This window comes from Panthera onca, chromosome C1 (genome assembly GCF_046562875.1).
Source record: "Panthera onca isolate mPanOnc1 chromosome C1, mPanOnc1 haplotype 2, whole genome shotgun sequence".
NCBI classification, from domain to species: Eukaryota; Metazoa; Chordata; class Mammalia; order Carnivora; family Felidae; genus Panthera; species Panthera onca.
In genome coordinates this window covers 186,800,469-186,817,145 of record NC_138346.1, presented here as the reverse complement: position 1 = coordinate 186,817,145, position 16,677 = coordinate 186,800,469, and the positions used below count along the sequence as shown (strand labels likewise).

At 44.2% G+C, this 16,677-nt stretch overlaps 1 protein-coding gene across 9 annotated transcripts in view; it reads right to left on the bottom strand.

Annotated features, from left to right (window-relative positions):
* ERI3 (ERI1 exoribonuclease family member 3) overlaps nt 1-16,677 on the bottom strand; it is a 127,460-nt gene that overhangs the window by 95,422 nt on the left and 15,361 nt on the right. The window lies entirely within an intron of this gene.

Here is a 16,677-nt window from a genome sequence, read left to right as displayed (position 1 = left end):
AAAAAAAATTATTGCTTTTTAATATTCAAAAACAGTTTGCAAAATTTAATCAAAGCAGAGGAAAAGCTAACATTTTTACCACTTTGACATTTTTATTAGCGCTTTCATAAATTTTTAAAACATGAATGGAATTAGTTTACAACACAAAAAAACTGCCCTGAAAACATCTGGAAGAGACAAATAGGAAATAATAAAAAAAATAAATAAAAAGCAAAATCCTCCGAGTAAAATTAGCATGTGGAAAAGACCTCCACTGCAGAGAGAGAAGGGGAGCTTTGCCCCCTCCGTGGCCCCAGCAGTCAGCTCCAGCAGCATCCCTACCCCAGGTCCCCAGTTTTGGAGGGAACCTTTCTCATATCACTAAAATCAAGGCAAACTGGTTCTCTCCGGGGACAGCCTGGAGGAGCAGCACAGAAGCTGTGGACACCTGACTGCATGCAGGACAAGGACGAGATGGAAGATGGAAGAAATGGCCGATCTCCTTGATATCCCAGGGCAGCCAGGTAGCCTCTTCCTCAAACACACGTAATACCACCACGCTTGTTTTTAAAGCATCTATTTTTATCCAACACATAAAAGCAGGACTGAAGACCAAATCAAGGCAGTCAGATTTCATAACAGAGAAATTCAAAGGTTCTGCTTGCCTGGTCTCCCCGCGCTGATCCCCAAAGATGGGGAAGCTAACAGGAGCCCCTGGAGATAGGAAGGGCAGCAAGGCTGAGGCAGAGGGGGCACAGCAAGGAGGCCCTAGCTGCTGCTCAGATTAGGTGGTATCTTTCCTCCCAACTCGAAGAGAGGGGGGTACTCATCCCAATTCCCCGGGCCTCTCTCATTCCTCACAAAGCACTACTAAGCAGAGATGGGAGAGGAGAATTTCGTGCTGAAAAATAAAACTGAGGCACACATACAAGCAAAATACACATTGGTCCCCCTGAAAAATCAGAAATCAAAGATTTCCAAGCGCTAACTCTGAGGTGGGGCTCATCTGACACCCGAATTTCTGATCTATCCTCCCACTGTGTGGGAGCAGCACTTCCCCAACAGGGGCTCCACAGCCTGGTGAGTTTGGCTGCCCTGGTGTCTAAAGAAACAAATACAGCCAGCTCCTCACTAACAATGTTAGCTGGGCCCACAATGAAATTTAACCTGTGACACAACTGTACTTTTCATTTAAACTTTCATTTGGAGAGAAGCAGTGTTTGGAGACCTGCAGTTTGTCCTGCTAATAAAGACAAGTGTTGGGACCTTTAAGGATGCCATTCATCTCTGGCTTTTATTAAATTCAATTTTCTTAAGCCCATGATACATTATGAAATTAGGAGTTGACATTCCTCTGGAAACAAAAATATCTATCAAACATAAATAGAAAAAAAACCCTCTATTACCAAGAATTTATGGCTTAAAGTTGATCTCTTCCCACTTTTTTACAAGCACATGGTTTGTTTCAGATATCTGAAATGTTATTATAGATCTAGAATTTCATTAGTATTTATTATAAAATAGTAAGCGCTTCAGCTCCTGCTTTGACTAGCACCAAGTCAGCATCCCCAGTAGATTCTCTGAAAACTTAGCCTTTGGGTTTCCCCACTGCACCTCTGTCTTCAAACTGTCCTGCTGCTGGCTTCCTTGCCCCTAGGGAAATGGAGCCAACCTGTGCTCACACTCAGGATCACCCTCCCAGACAGGAGGAACAAGCCAGTCTAGGCTCCAAGCAAAAAGAAGAGTAGATCCCTGAAATGCCTGGGGGCCAGGGACTTGGTGGATTGGACCTATCATAAATACACCTGCCCAGTGTTACTAGCCCATCAGCCAGGCCTTCTTCCTAAGATCAAGAAGAGGGACTTTCAAGAGCCAATCTCAGAACATGACTTTGCACAGGCCCTTTCTCAGCACCATCAGCTATTGTAACAATGACCTTGCACACAGGCATATTCATTTAAGCCAATGAGGATGCAAAGAGAAACTGAGAGATAGAAGACCCCATGAGGAGTCAGCAGAAAGGCTCTCACTTAGGTACTTCTTACCTTCCAAGATTGCCCAACCAAGCCCAGAACCTCAAAATACTGGCACCAACAGTCCATTTAGGAGAGCGGAACTCTAATCTCTACCAAGTTGACATGACTCTGCAGCCAGTGCACCTGGGGCATGCCAAACACTTCAACAGTTTTTAGCTCATAATGATCAGAAAGGGAATGCTAAAGTTACAGGTTTAGTAACTTCCAACCCAGGAGCTTATGAAGATGTGCCTAAGTACTAGCTTCTGGAGGCAATTGCTCTGATAAAGACACTGTTATTCCTGCCTCTCCTTTTCCCTCCATCTCCTCATTACCCTGGGAAAAAGTTTTTAGGAGTAGATGAGTGTCTGTTTGTGTGGAGGTAGCACCAGGAAGGAAAGAACCAGTATGTATTTACCAGTCCTTTATTCTTCCCCTAAGAATAGTTCCACGATTCCTTACAACTGTATGTCATTTACATTCAATTAAACTACCTGAGTAGCACCTACTGTGTGCAGGGCACTGTACAGGTGTTGCAGTGGGATTCAGAGAGATGTATCTCTGCTTTGGAGAGGTGCACAGACTAGTGAGCAGAAAAGACACTGAGCAAATAATGAAGAATGCACTATGATAAGTATCTTAGCGGAGGGACATACTGAGCATTAGGACTTTCAATTTATAGTATACTTGCAAATACATTTTCTTTATCTTACCCTTATTAATCCTGGAAGATAGGTCATAGCAGCAGCAGCAGCAGCAGCAGCTCATAAACCAACACTATTAAGCACCTACTATTTACCAGGCAGGGGCTGGGTGTGGACATAGAGACAAATACAAGAAGATGTGGCTCCTCTCTCTGAGGTGCTTGGAGTCTGGGCAAGGGGTAGAGAGGAGCTGGCTCCGACACCCTCGGGACACTTGGGAAATGGAATCATTTCATTCCTTCCATTTGTTGTTTACTACATGGCAGACACTCTGCTAAATGCTTAACAGGAACGACCTCATTGAAACCTCTTAACAACAATTGTCATGATCCCTGTTTTACAGATAAACTAAGGCCCAAAAAAGAAGTGGTCTCTTGCTCAAGGCTTCACACTTTGTGAGGGGCAGAAGTGGGACTCCAAATGGGGAAATAAGACTTAGAACAGGACTCACAGCTTTCAAAATCTGAAGGGTCAAGAGCTGATTCTTCCAGTCTGAAAGGTTGTCTTTAGTGAGCTTGGTCTGTCTCCTAGGAAGAGAGGCTGCTCTCAAGGTACAAGAGACCGTGGACTATGCGGGCAGAGAGTCCTGGAGGACCGCTGCTGCACAGGCTCCACTGCAACCGCAGTGATGCAGACGGTGCTATGCTCGGGGCTCGGGGAGGGTGGGAGCCAGGAGCCCTAGGTTTGCTTCGCCAGCACAAGCTCTGTTCTCGCATGCAAACCTCGCTCTCTCCACTTTTGGTAAGTAACATGTGAAAAGGGAGGATAAACAGCAAGATAAAAGCCAAGCACACGGCTCTAACAGAGATCTCTGCTTTTACAGAGCTCTCCACAGGAACAGGGAGGTGATGTGATCTACTGAAGGTGACAAACATGGTAGGTGGTGGAGTGAGGATTCAAATCCAGACAGAGAACACCCCAAAGCATTTCCTGTCTCTCATCTTTAAGTGGCCTCCCATCCTCCCTTCACTGCTACAAACCACCAATGTCTCAGTTTTCTGTCTGTCCAGACCAAGGGTTTCCTGGAACACAGAACTTTCAGAGCTAAAACTGGAATAGCTAGTCACCCTACACTGTCCACAAGCTACCTGCACCACTAGGTTGTCCAAAGGTAGAGCATGATAGATTCAGAAAGCTGGTCTGCTGATGGTGGATGGGAACTAGCCACAACTTGACAACTCAAGACAGAAGCCTCAGAATTTGGATTTTTGAAAGTATCCATGGTTTCAAACCCACTCTATCCGCTGTCTCCCTCAATAAAATGACAACAGCAAACCTTTCTTTGTTTTTTTAAGGGGAGGAAAGACACATAAAAAGGAAGCACCAAGTAAATATTTGTCTCAGGACAAAACTGCAATAGTGGTCCAAATGAAATTTCACACCTACAATCAGTAGATTACAAGAAATAAATGTGTAGGTTGCTTTCAGGGTATTCAAATTCCCTTCAACTAAATTGTCCTCAGTGATAAGATTGTATTTGAAGATAGAACAACAACAGAAGGATTTTAAGCAGAAGGGACTTAGGTTGGACTGCTGGAATTTCTTGACAATGGGACAGAAGTTTTAATAGTATAGTGTTCTTACAGACCTTTTTTTTTTTTTTTCCAAAGCACAAGTTCTCCTTTGCCTGAGCTGATGGTTCTATGGTCCTGTATGAAATAAGGGAATCAGCAGATCATTTCTCATGGCTTCCTCCTCTCAACCTAGGAACTGGCATTCCTTCGATTTAGAAATGGTAACAACTAATCTATACCTTCCCTCTATCCTATGAAGGAAATTCCAGAATGTGCACAGAAAGGTTTGATAAATCCAAAAACAACATCACACCACGAGGTAGAAAAAGCAGTATGTGGCAAAATCATGAGTTTTATGCAAATACTTCGTTTTGGGCTACAAATCCCATGCAAAGGCAGGCTTTCCTCCAAGGGATCAAGGTACCTCCTGGCCACAGGGAAGAGGAGAAGTTGAGAGGGGGAAGTGAGGGCTGCACTGGGCAACGGAACAGGGCACGGTTTGCTTAACAGTTTCTCCCTTGGGGGGAAAAAAAAGACATTTTATGCACAAGGAGCTTATTTCTTAAACAAACACTCGTGGTTTTGATTTACACCACAGCCTGCTCCTAAATAATTTATGGCGGGTTAAATTTATTGCCGAGCCCTGGCTGGCTGCAAATTCGAATTGCCAAATAATTAGATTTTAGGGCAAAGCTTATAAATTACCCGTCGATTTGTCCGGACTTGTTTGTCAGTTGCTTTGTGCTTCGGGTCATCTTTGGCATTTGGCTGTTTGGGTTTTAATTGCTGATTTACACTTTGACAGATGAGAGCTGATGCTCGAAGTTTCAGGACAAGGAAGGGTAAAAAATCAGAGCTTTAAAAGGCTGATTTTCACCTACATGTCCCTTTTCACTATCCCCATAGACCCCAAAGCAATTAAAATGTAGAAAAGAGGCTGAAAATAGACACTGCTATTCTTTATTGGGGGGGGGGGGGGGGGAAGGGGGGGGAGTGTGCGGAGTGATGTATAATTTGCTTTTATTGAAATCTGAATTTAAAAAAAAACATAATACAATAAATTGAGACCAAAAGTTTTCAAAACTGCATCTTCACCCAGTAGTGTGCATCTATGTGTCTACCTTACATGACTGTGGATCAGCCACAGTTCAAGCATTTTTACATACTCAATTGTAAATAACTGCAGATATTAGTGGCCTCTGTGAAGCTGACCCTTTAGGGCAGCAAACGACCAAACGATTTCTTTGTAGCTACCTGTATACGTATTTGTCATAAAATTAATTGAAGCAAATCTTGGGGTTGTACGCAGGAGAGGCCCACCAGAGGCAGCACTAAAGGAAGTCAGGGAAATGGAAAGTCTCAAGTCTAACTTACCATTCCAGTGGAGGAAAAAAAAATCTCTCTGGGGGTGCCTAAGCTCTACCTACTATGTTGATAGAGGGCCTAAAGGCTTTCTCTACGCTTCCCAAAGCAGGGCCTGCTTCCCAGCCACCCGCTATTCCCCAATACCTTGCAATGAAGCCATGAGTAAGAATACTACTAGTGCTAATTCTACTCGTAAGAGCTAACTCCTATAGCTATTACATGCCAGGCACTGTTCTAAGCACCTATATCTCATCCTCCCAACAGTCCTGAGACTGGTGCTAATATATATTTTTTCATATATTTTTAAATGTTTGTTTATTTTTGAGAGAGTGAGAAAAAGAGGGGCAGAGAGGGAGAAAGAGGATCCAAAGCAGGCTCTGCACTGAGAGCAGAGAGCCCAATGCAGGGCTTGAACTCACGAACCCTGAGATCATGACCTGAGCCGCAATCAAGAGTAGCATGTTTAACCGATGGAGCCACCCAGGCACCCCAAGATTGGTGCTATTAACCCCTTTTTGGCAACAGGGCAACTGAGGCATAAAAAGTACAACTAACTTGCCCAAGGCAAGTCATACCATTAGTAGGTGGTGGAGTCTAGGCTCAAATCCAGAGTCCAGCTCTGGATCATTCTATGCTCTGAACCATTATGCTATATTACTTCTTATCAGAAGAACCTCTACCTTAGTTTCCCTCACTCTGGAGGTCCAGAGTACACATTATGGGACTTGGCCACATGCACCCAATGCCTGTTCATTTAATCAACCAGTAAGGTGAGGGAAAGTCATGTAATGTACTCAGTATCACAAGATAAAATCAGAGGCTTGGTTAGACAAAGGACATTTTCCCAATCAGCACAAATACTGCACTAAAGATCCACTACCCTGGGATAACAGGTGATCAAGACAGGACCAGGCTGCCTCACCAGAAAGAGGCTCTGGTAGGCAACTTGGGTAGGAGACCTGAGAAGCTGACTGGGCTTCAGGAGGACCCGCTCCTGAAGGGACTACTAGTCTCTCCACAGAAGACTGTATTCCCATGGGGTGCTTCACAGATTTCCTGTTCTCTGACCATTGCTGCTGGCCAGAAGCCAGGACAGGGAAACAGTTGTGCTGGCATGACAGATTTTTAAAATCACTGACCATGGAGCAAGCAATACACAGATTGACATCCTGCCTACGATGAACTGAATACTTTTCTCACACATTGGCTCATTTGATCCTATATCTCTGTAAGGCAGGCAGGAATCACTGTCTTATTTTACAGACGAAAAAGCTAGGGAGGTCAGTGGTTCTCAAAGCCTGTTCCCTCACAGGGAGCATCCCCTCACTTGGGAGTTTATTAGAAATGCAAATTCCTGGCCTCTGCCCCAGACTCTGGATCAGAAACCCTGAGGGTGGGACCAGCAATCTGTGGCCAGCTTTCCAGATGATTCTGATCACAATTCTGATTGTTAAAGTTTGAGAACCATTGGTTTAGACTAGAGCAGTGTTTCTCAGACTTCAAGTTATCCAAAACTCTTGTCAAATTACAGATTGTATTTAGTGTTGGATTAGGGCCTGATATTTCTAACAAGCATTTCTAACAAGCTCCTAGATGATGAGGATGCTGCTGGCTGTTAGACCACACTTTGAATAACAAAGATATAGTCTAGAACATTTATGAAACTACCTCCTGATCACAGATATACTGACCAAGTGAGAATCTGAGCCACAGGTGTCAGTTCCTTTCTCACATCAAACCCTTACTTGGCCCACTTTCAAGCACCTGGGACAAGCCCTTTAGATCTCCCAACCACTCCTGGTTCTTGCCATCAGAAACTTCATTCTCCTTGCTGCCACAATCCAGGGGAGAAAAATTGGCATGTCACATCCCAGAACATCCCAGAACTTTATTGAGGAAGTTGGCACCTCTCTGTTAGGGAACTAGCAAGAGGTCTTCTTTCACGACAATGCTTGCTCCCTTGACAAATATTGTCAAGATCGGGGCATCAGCTACCCACAGAGCACTCACACTATGCTCTCCAGAAAATTACCTTCCTTCTGTCCAAATGAATCAAAAAGCAGGACTGGATACTTCTCCTATGAAGACTTCTTGAGAAAGACCTAACTTTGGCCACAGATCTGGAAAAGGATCACAGTCAATTCTCACAAGATCCTGAGGCACCACGCTAAGGATTCCTTACCAACATCAACCAACTACCATGAACTTCCTTTTAAGGCCTACCCTGGCCTTGTTTCTCTAGTCACTTACCTTTCTAGTAAAAGTATACCTGATCAAAATGGCATGTTTCATATGCCATTCTTCAGTCCCTAGTTCCGCCATCCCCAACTAACTACCAATCCCTTCCAGTCTATTAGTTGGCCTTTCATTCAAATGCTACTAGCACTGGGGAAAACAAAACAAAACAAAAAAACTTGTCAACAATGCAGACAGAGTCCCTGGACTCCATTTCCAAACACCACACTCTTAAGCCGTGGCTCTCAGTTCTATCACACTTTTGGAGAACAAGGTTCCAAGCTTTCTTTCCGGTTATCATCCAATTACCTAATCATTACTACTTACCTCCCTTAGGTAGGACCAAACAAGGATCAAAAAGATCCTACTGGCTCAGTTGGTTAAGCGTCCGACTTTGGCTCAGGTCATGATCTCACAGTTTGTGAGTTCGAGCCTTGAGTCAGGCTCTGTGCTGACCGCTTGCTCAGACCCTGGAGGCTGCTCCGGCTTTGGTCTCCCTTTCTCTCTGCCCCTCCCCCACTCACACTCTGTCTCTCTCAAAAATAAATAAACGTTAAAAAAAAATGTTTTTTAAAAGATCCTACTTATATCACCACTACAGAACTCGCCTTATCAGATCTCCTTAGTATAGATCTTCAGTTCAGAGCACCCCATTTACAACAATCATAGATTCCATCTTTACCCTTGCCAAATCTCTTAGTACCACTGACTCTTAGGAGCCCACCAGTATCCAAATGAGCTACAAGCTACTTCAAAGCATGGTTCTCAAGCTCATTTTCCCCCCCGAGCACATCTAAAAGCTACAACACATAATTTCTTCTCTCCATCCCTACCATCACTGCCTTAGTCTAACCTACTAACATCACTTTCAAATAATGCCTCCTAATCAGGTTCCCCACGTCCATTTTTAACCCCTTAGAACACTTTCACTCCATTCCCATGAACCCTGGCTTGCAACATCTGTTTCTTCTATTCCATTCAACAACACCTTCACACTTCCTCTTCTGGCTCACCAACTTTGCCTCCCAGCCTCACTGTGGACTTGGTACGCTCCTTTCCTTTCAGCAACATCAGCAGCTCCACATAAGAACTTCTGCCAGCATTTAGACTTTAGACCAAACCTTGGCTAAAAGGGCCTCCCTAGGACTAGATACTCAGCACTGGATACCACAGCACTGGAACACGTACTACCAGATACTACCACTGGATACTAGATACCACAGCACTGGAACAGAACTGCACTGCTCATGTAACAGATCTGTTTTGCTGCCCACAGACCAAGATCTCCCATTAGCCACTACATACAGGGATAGGACCAAAACAGCAACCTATTCCAAGGTACGTGTACATCAAATTAAAAGCTTCGCTGATGTTTGTCTCTCCCTCCAGAGTCTACTTACCTTCTTTCTGATTCTCTCAGCACCTAACAGGGCTTTGCCCGTGGCAGCACTCTATACACACAAACCCTTCTCTGCCTGTTCCAGCCTGCTCACCCTTCTGCTGCAGACCTGCCAGGCTGGGGAGCTAGTGTCAATCTGGGAATACTCTTGTTTCAGGCTTTTAGGCTAAGACTCAATTTTCACAGCTAGAGCTCAAAACTCATCACATAAATGTATAGCTGTGGGGTTTTTTTAAGTATTGTGAACACCCAGGATAAGAGAATAAAAAATAGTTACCCCAATGGCATCTTAATCAAAATGATGCAGGATCCTTTTCCCCAACAAGACAAAGAGATGGAAAAGGCATCTCCTAATATCAGTTTCCTCATGTCAAACAACTGGGATCAGTCTACAAAGCAAGAAATGTAATCAATATTGGGGGAGAAGAAAAACAAGACAGGATGGAGGCAGGGAGAAGTGAAGCCTATGGACTTACCCTGGATTTCACATCTCCACTACCTGCTTTTTTTCTATGGCTGTGTATCTGTTGCTGCTGCTCAGAGGGAGAGCTCACCACCCCCTACAACCTTATGCCCTCCAGTCACCTCTGCTCTAGCACATCTTCTCTTGTCACCCAGGTCTATTTCTTCATTAATCCTTCCATCTCATCCCTCAATGTTAGTCAGCCAGCTCTTTATCTGTTTGAAGGGTCTAAACCTCCATGGTCTATGGAAGGTGGGTCTTCCCAAGGGATGTCTAGCAGATCCAAATCCAAACTGCCAATACTTTTGGAGGTCAGAGGGAGGTGCCATGTCATTCTCCAGCCCTTGCTTCCCCCAAAAGGCCAAGTAGCCCAACCCTGTGCTACCTTCAATAGCAGTTGGATTAGCTTCCCCTGACAATGATTCAGGGCCTCAGCTTACGTACTTTTTTTCTCTCAGTTTACATATTTTTATGCTGACCCTTACATTTTGGCCCATACTTTATTGGCTAAAATTCTCTCAAACCTCTTCTGGCCTTTACACTCTCACAACATCCCAATAAGACCTGCCTGCTAGCTTGAATGTGAGAAGCACCATATAACCAATACAGATAATCCTACTAACCAAACAGTGAAACATTTGCCACGTACAAAGTCTTCATTCTCCCTCTTCCTCATCTTCAGCACTCCCACACACGACCCTGCAATCCAGGTCAGTTTTTCAGACTTAGGCCAATTCATCGTGGCTTACTCTGTGAGCACCTTCTTTCATTCCTGCTGTAAAAGTTCTGAGAGGCCACAGGCCGACTTGGCCTCTTAAATCTCCTAAATTTCTCTTAACATGAAGCCCATGTGACCTCTCCTCCACATTGTGAGCAGGGTTGATCATTCTTTGAGTCCCCACTGCACCAAGTACTTAACTACGTGATGTAATCAAATACTTAACAGTGGTTACATGTAGGTTTACCCTCCTAGACTATGAGCTCCTTGAGGGTAGGAATCATTTCTTACTTGTTTCTATGTCCCCAGCATCTAATACAGAGCTTGAAGTTACTAACCCAAGAGTAAAGAGAGGCCTTTGCATTGCCTCTAAGGTAGTTACAGAGAATAAGGTCCTCCCCATTCCTTTGCTTACTTGATTAAAGGGCAGCTCAGTGTCACTGTTCATTTACAGTCCCTGATTTCATTCATCATTTATCAATGGCTCTATTCTTTAGAACTCTTCCCCACCACCAACCTTAGCCCAGTGTCTAACAAAATCTGCATTCCAACAGCTGTGTCAGCCCTGGGGAGGCCACCAGGATAATAAGAGGCTAGGGGGAGGTTTCTTGATTTGTACTAAATTATGTGGTGATTTTGTTACCAATGACCCAATGCTCCCCAAGGAAAGTTCCTGGTCCCACCCCCAGGCAACTCCATAGCCCTAACTACACACCACAGCAGCTTGAAGGTATAAACCCTGAGGAAGATAGAGAAGCAGGCTGAATAGAGCAAATAAACCCACTTCGATCTGTACCTCTGCTATGCCAAACACATAAGGCAGCACCACCATGCATCAGTGCTCCACTCCCTGGGATGTATATTTTACTTCTACATTGCTATGTCTGCTCCAAATAAAGAAGGACCCCTTCAGCTCTCACGTGAAGTTACAACAGGGCCAAAACCTGAACACAGCAAATGCTTGTTCCCATTTGGGGAGTGGTTGTGAGGAGCTACAGTGACAGTCAAAGAAAAGGGACAGCGGGGAGGTGGGGAGGGGGGGGTCCCTATGAGGGACCACCAGGAAACAGCAGCCCGTGAAGGGGGGGGGCTTTTGGAGATGGAGGGGGAAGCACCACTTTTATGGAGGCAGCAACAAAAGGGACAAAAGGGCCTAGTGGGCTGTCCCATTCCTACCACCATCACTGGCCACCAATAGAGGAATTCATTTATGGTGACCCTGGAAGAAGGGCGTGTTAAAGCAGAGATATAAGTAAAAAGAAAGGCAATAATTGGTCTGATGGGCAAGGGAAAAATTATACCAGGAGTCGGGAGCCTGTGCAAGAACACTTACAGCTCACACAGTCGTCATAACTCAGCCCCCTCAAGCATTTTGTGCTCTGCTTATGGTGTTAACTTTAATGTCTTAACATATAACACCATCCGCACTAACACAAAATACTACACACGCCAGATGAGGCTGAGTTATAGTTGCTGTGGGAAGCATAACTTTGAATTTCCTGATTTTGGTGCATTTAATCTCAACCATAATGTTACATTAACGTCGGTTTTGCATTTCATTTCCCAGTTTAGAAGAATAGCGTCAGCGCCTTTGCCTGTCTGTACAGAAAAAAATGCAGGCTGACTTGGGGCCACAGGCAGATGGACCACAACCCAACAACCGGGCCCTTGCAATAAAAACCCTGGCCAGACCCCTCCTACTTGGAGGGGCTGTGACTAGGACAAGTGAATGGGGAGGGAAGAGTGGGTTCTTTCTCTAGGGAACTGCCTTTCTGTCCACTTGGGAGTGTACAGGAACCAAGGTAGCACACGGTAAGAGTGGTGTGCATGTGTGCACACTGGATGGGGGAGGGGGTAGGTGGTAGGGGGATTCTGCCTTTCAGCCCTAAATAAAGAAGGGAATCGATATAGTTTGATTTGTAGGGATCTTAACCAATTTCCTGTGAAGTTTTCCAAAATGTCTCTCTCACAAAGGACTAATAATGATGTACCAGCTCTAAGTCATACTGAAATCCTCCAAATGCCTCTCTTCTATATTATTCCTTCTCCTGTCACTATGAAACTTCCCCCACCCCCCCCACCTCCCCAAATAACCCAGCATCTGGACAATTTTCTGTAAAAAAGAAACTCCTTTACTCATGGTTCTAACTCAAAATGCAGATGGAGTTTCTTCAAGCTTTCCTAAAAAAAAAAAAAAAAAAAAAAAAAAAAAAAAGCCCCTGTGGACAAAGACCAAACACTAGAAAACCTCAACCCCAAAGGTCATTTTTCTCCCAAGTTATGGGCACTTGAATACAGATGAGAAGGAAAACAGTCGGCAGGGCTGCTGCAGATCAGTGAGAAAAAAGACTACACCCCAGAACCTGATGCCCAGCCAGAGGGCACTCAGGGAGGCAGGGCAGGCAGCAGCTAGGACATGACTCCCCAGATAAGGAGAGCTGGGCTACCTTCTCCTTGGCCATCCGGATAGCTGAGGTTACTTCTTTTCTCCTTGTGCTGTGGCCTATACCTCATTGTCCTCACTTACATTTGCTTTTGTTCCTTTCTAAATACTAAGGTGGTGAAAGAACCTGCCCCCAGGTTAAAGATGGACAATTAAAGATCCCACCAAAGCTTTCAGGCTGCTTCCTGGGCCTTAGGGTCACAACCACCATTATTCCATGCACATCCACACCAAAACGAGCAACACGAACTCCTGCTAGCCAGGACAAAGGAGTCAGGATTCTCCTAAACCAGATAAAAACCTACTTCCCTATCAGGAAAAGATTCCTAAAGCAAGAAAGGAATTGTATTTCTCAAATTGAGAGTCTCTAAAGCAACTTAAACCGCCTAAATTAACATTTAAGTGAAAAAATGTTTTCAAATGTAAAAGTCTCATATTCAGCCAATATCTATCATGTTAATCTGAATCAAAACGTAAAACAAAGAGTGCAAAAACCGGAAAGTGAAGCCTTTTACGGGCAAACAGACCACTCCAGTTTCACCTAGCTGAACAAAGTGCAAGAATAAACAGCAAAAATGATGATAAATGGAAAATACCAGATGTTTTACCATGTTTATAACCAATACTGTTACTCACCCAAGTATAACAGAGCTTACACTTGTTAGTTTTCACAACGCCATTCCTTTAGGACAGTCCCAATAAGCTGATTCAGGGACTTCTGAAGATCAGAGACAGATCAGAAAAATGAACCCCATGCCAAGCATCCAGAAAGATCCTGGCCCCAAACTTGTTTCTGCCTCTTCCACCCCCAAGGGGTAATGGCACACTCCCATAAGGATCAGAAATGTACAATGCAGAGGACTCGAGTATTTGAAAGCAACTGGGAGCTAGGCAGGAGGAGAGCTGGGATGATCTGATTCAGTCCCAAGCCCAACCCCAGGAGGCATGCAGCCCTTGCCCATAAAGTGTCTCTGCCAAGTGGGTAGCCCATTCTGAAAGAACACTAGGGAGGGCTGATTCAACTTGCAGCCCATCTTCTAGTCCTTTTCCTGTCTCTTGTTAAGAGTTCATTTTCATTCTCATCCAAAATCTCAATCTTTCCGGTTTCCATTTAAATTCATTTCTTTTTGGGGGCGCCTGGGTGGCTCAGTTGGTTGAGCAACCAACTCTTGATTTCCGCTCGGGTTGTGATCTTGCAGTCTGTGGGATCAAGCCTTGCATTGTGCTGGGTCCGTTCAGCGCTGACAGAGTGGAGTCTGCTTGGGATTCTCTCTCTCCCTCTCTCTCTATCCCTCCCCAACTCGTGTTTGCTCGCTCTCTTTCCCTCTCAAAATAAATGCATAAACACTAAAAAACAAACAAAAAATAAATAAATACATTTCTTTTTTTTAATCCTTATTAAAATGAGGAGCAAGTTATTATTATACTCCTTGGAACAACTACTTCCCGTATGATGAATTTATTTAGTCTGGACAAGAAATCAGTCACCAAAACCATATTCTATTTCTTTTCTAAGTCCTATTTTTGTGCCCCTAATGATTTGTTTTCCCTCTTTTCCTGAGCTTTTCCAATTTCTCCACTGCCCCTGCTGACTGAAAGACCTAAACAGCACAAAGGCTCTAATGATGACCTCAGTAGAAGGATGACCTCAGGGGAAGGATGCTGTCCTATGTAGGACTGTTACCTTCTCCACTGCATCTTCCAAAATTTCCCTGAATCCTATCAGGATCCTGCTACCTGCAAACTTTATAGAAGATTTTTTTTTAAGAGACAGAGAGGCTCTAAGCTGCCACAAACAACAAGTTTCAAATCACTCCTGAACTACCCATTCCTTTCCTGAAAATGGTCCAATGGGTAGTCCAACAGAGCTGCCTGGCCCCAAACTCACCTTCCTACCTGTTGATCACAGCATTGTGGAGGCTTAATGAAGTAGAGATGCATTACATTTATCACTTACCCCAGATCCACTCAAATCCATCACTATGTCACAGCAAGAAGTTAGATTGATCTGACAGGATTTGCTCTTCTTCGCAAACCCATGTAAGTTATTACTCAGTACCCTATGCGCTTCCAGTTGTTTGCTGATTGATTATCTGACGATCAGGTCAAGTATCTTCTCTGGAATCACAGTAAACTAACGGGTCTATAATTTCCAAGATCATTCGTATTCCCCTTTTAAAGATAAGCAAGACAGCAAATGCTTCTCTCTGAATTCTCTAAAGCAACAGCTAATGCTTTCTAATAATGAACCAGGGCAGCCAATTCTTTAAGTGCCCTTGGAATCACATCATCAGGGTTCATTGATTCTGGAGATAATCTTTAATCAGGCCCAGATCCTGGTAAACGGCATGGACTCCTACCTCAGCCTAGGTCAGAAAGGCTGTGGTGCCTAAGTCTGGGTGGGAAGTTGGTGATACGTGGGATTTAAATCTGTATTGCATTATATCTTCAGCATTGCAATAAATAAATAAGTAGAACAATGCCCTTGAAAGAGAGATGAAAGGTGATACTGACAGACCAAATTCAGGCATAAATCAGGCTTCACCTTGAGCAACATTGACAGGACCCTCTGTAGGACAAGAGAACAGAGCTACATAATTATCTGGGCTTATAATCTAACTGAAAAATGCAGAAATAAACATACATAGGCATGTGCCAGAAAGCAGAACGCAGAAAAAGCCATCAAGGAAGTGCCAAGTGATCATGAGAGTTCAGAAAAGGGATGAATCATACGCAATACGGATGTCTTGGATTTTGGACCCCCATCCCATTAGGGGTTACTCAGTAATTGGAATGTACATCAGTAAGGGAAATAATATGGTATGTTAGGATACGGATCCCTGATTCCTAACCCGAGAGAACGTATGTAACCCAAATTCCCACCCCATCACCCAGGCACACCCACCACAGAATCTCCAATAGTTTGGGGAGGCAGAAAAGACTCCACAGCATGGGCAGGAGCAAGACGCTAAAAAAGTTAAGGGTGGCTCAGGTAGCACCCAAACCACATTCCTTCCCTTTTATACAAAGGTCTTTCCCTCGGGACATTCTCCTCATCCTGCTCCTGTCTTCCCAAGCCTCCACAGGCCTGATTCCGATACTCCCAAAGACAGACCACTACTTGACAGTAGAACAGGAAAGAGGAGACAGAAAGAGGAAGGTAAAAGTGTGGTGGCATCTGCTTTATGGAAAATAATCTACTATTCTAAAGATAGAACCTCTTGATGGGAAAAAAAACAACCATGAGAAATGAACCCAGTATCTCTGAATGGACCCCACTCCTCCAGTCTCCCAAGTGCCTGATGTTATAGTCCCCTTTTCTCCCTCCACCCTACCACTGAAAGCTTTTCCCAGACTAACATGTCTACACATCCCAAAATTACTCACCTAATAGCCCAGCCCCATAGGGAAGAGTTACAGTCCTAGAGCTGGGCATACTCAAGGTTCCCACACTACAATGAACTGTCACATCAGCTCCCAATCATTCCCCAAAAACTAACAGCAAGCACAGGTACCTCTCTGCTGCTAAACCAAGCTTCCTAGTAGCACTACCTTAAAAGTTTGTAAAAAGTCTCTGAACACAGTTGATGACTAAGAAAAAAAAAGGAAGCAAAGAAATTTTCCTAACAGACCAACAGTTGTACTTCTTCAGGTTATCTAATGCTGCAAAACACATCATCCCCAAACTCATTGGTTCAAAACATCACTAATCATTTCTTATCTCTCACAGTTTCTGCAAACCAAGAATTCAGGAATGGCTCAGCTGACCAGCCTGGCCCAGGGTCTCTCCTGAGGTTGAAGTCAGATGTCCACTGGGGCTGGTGGATTCACTTCCAAGACGG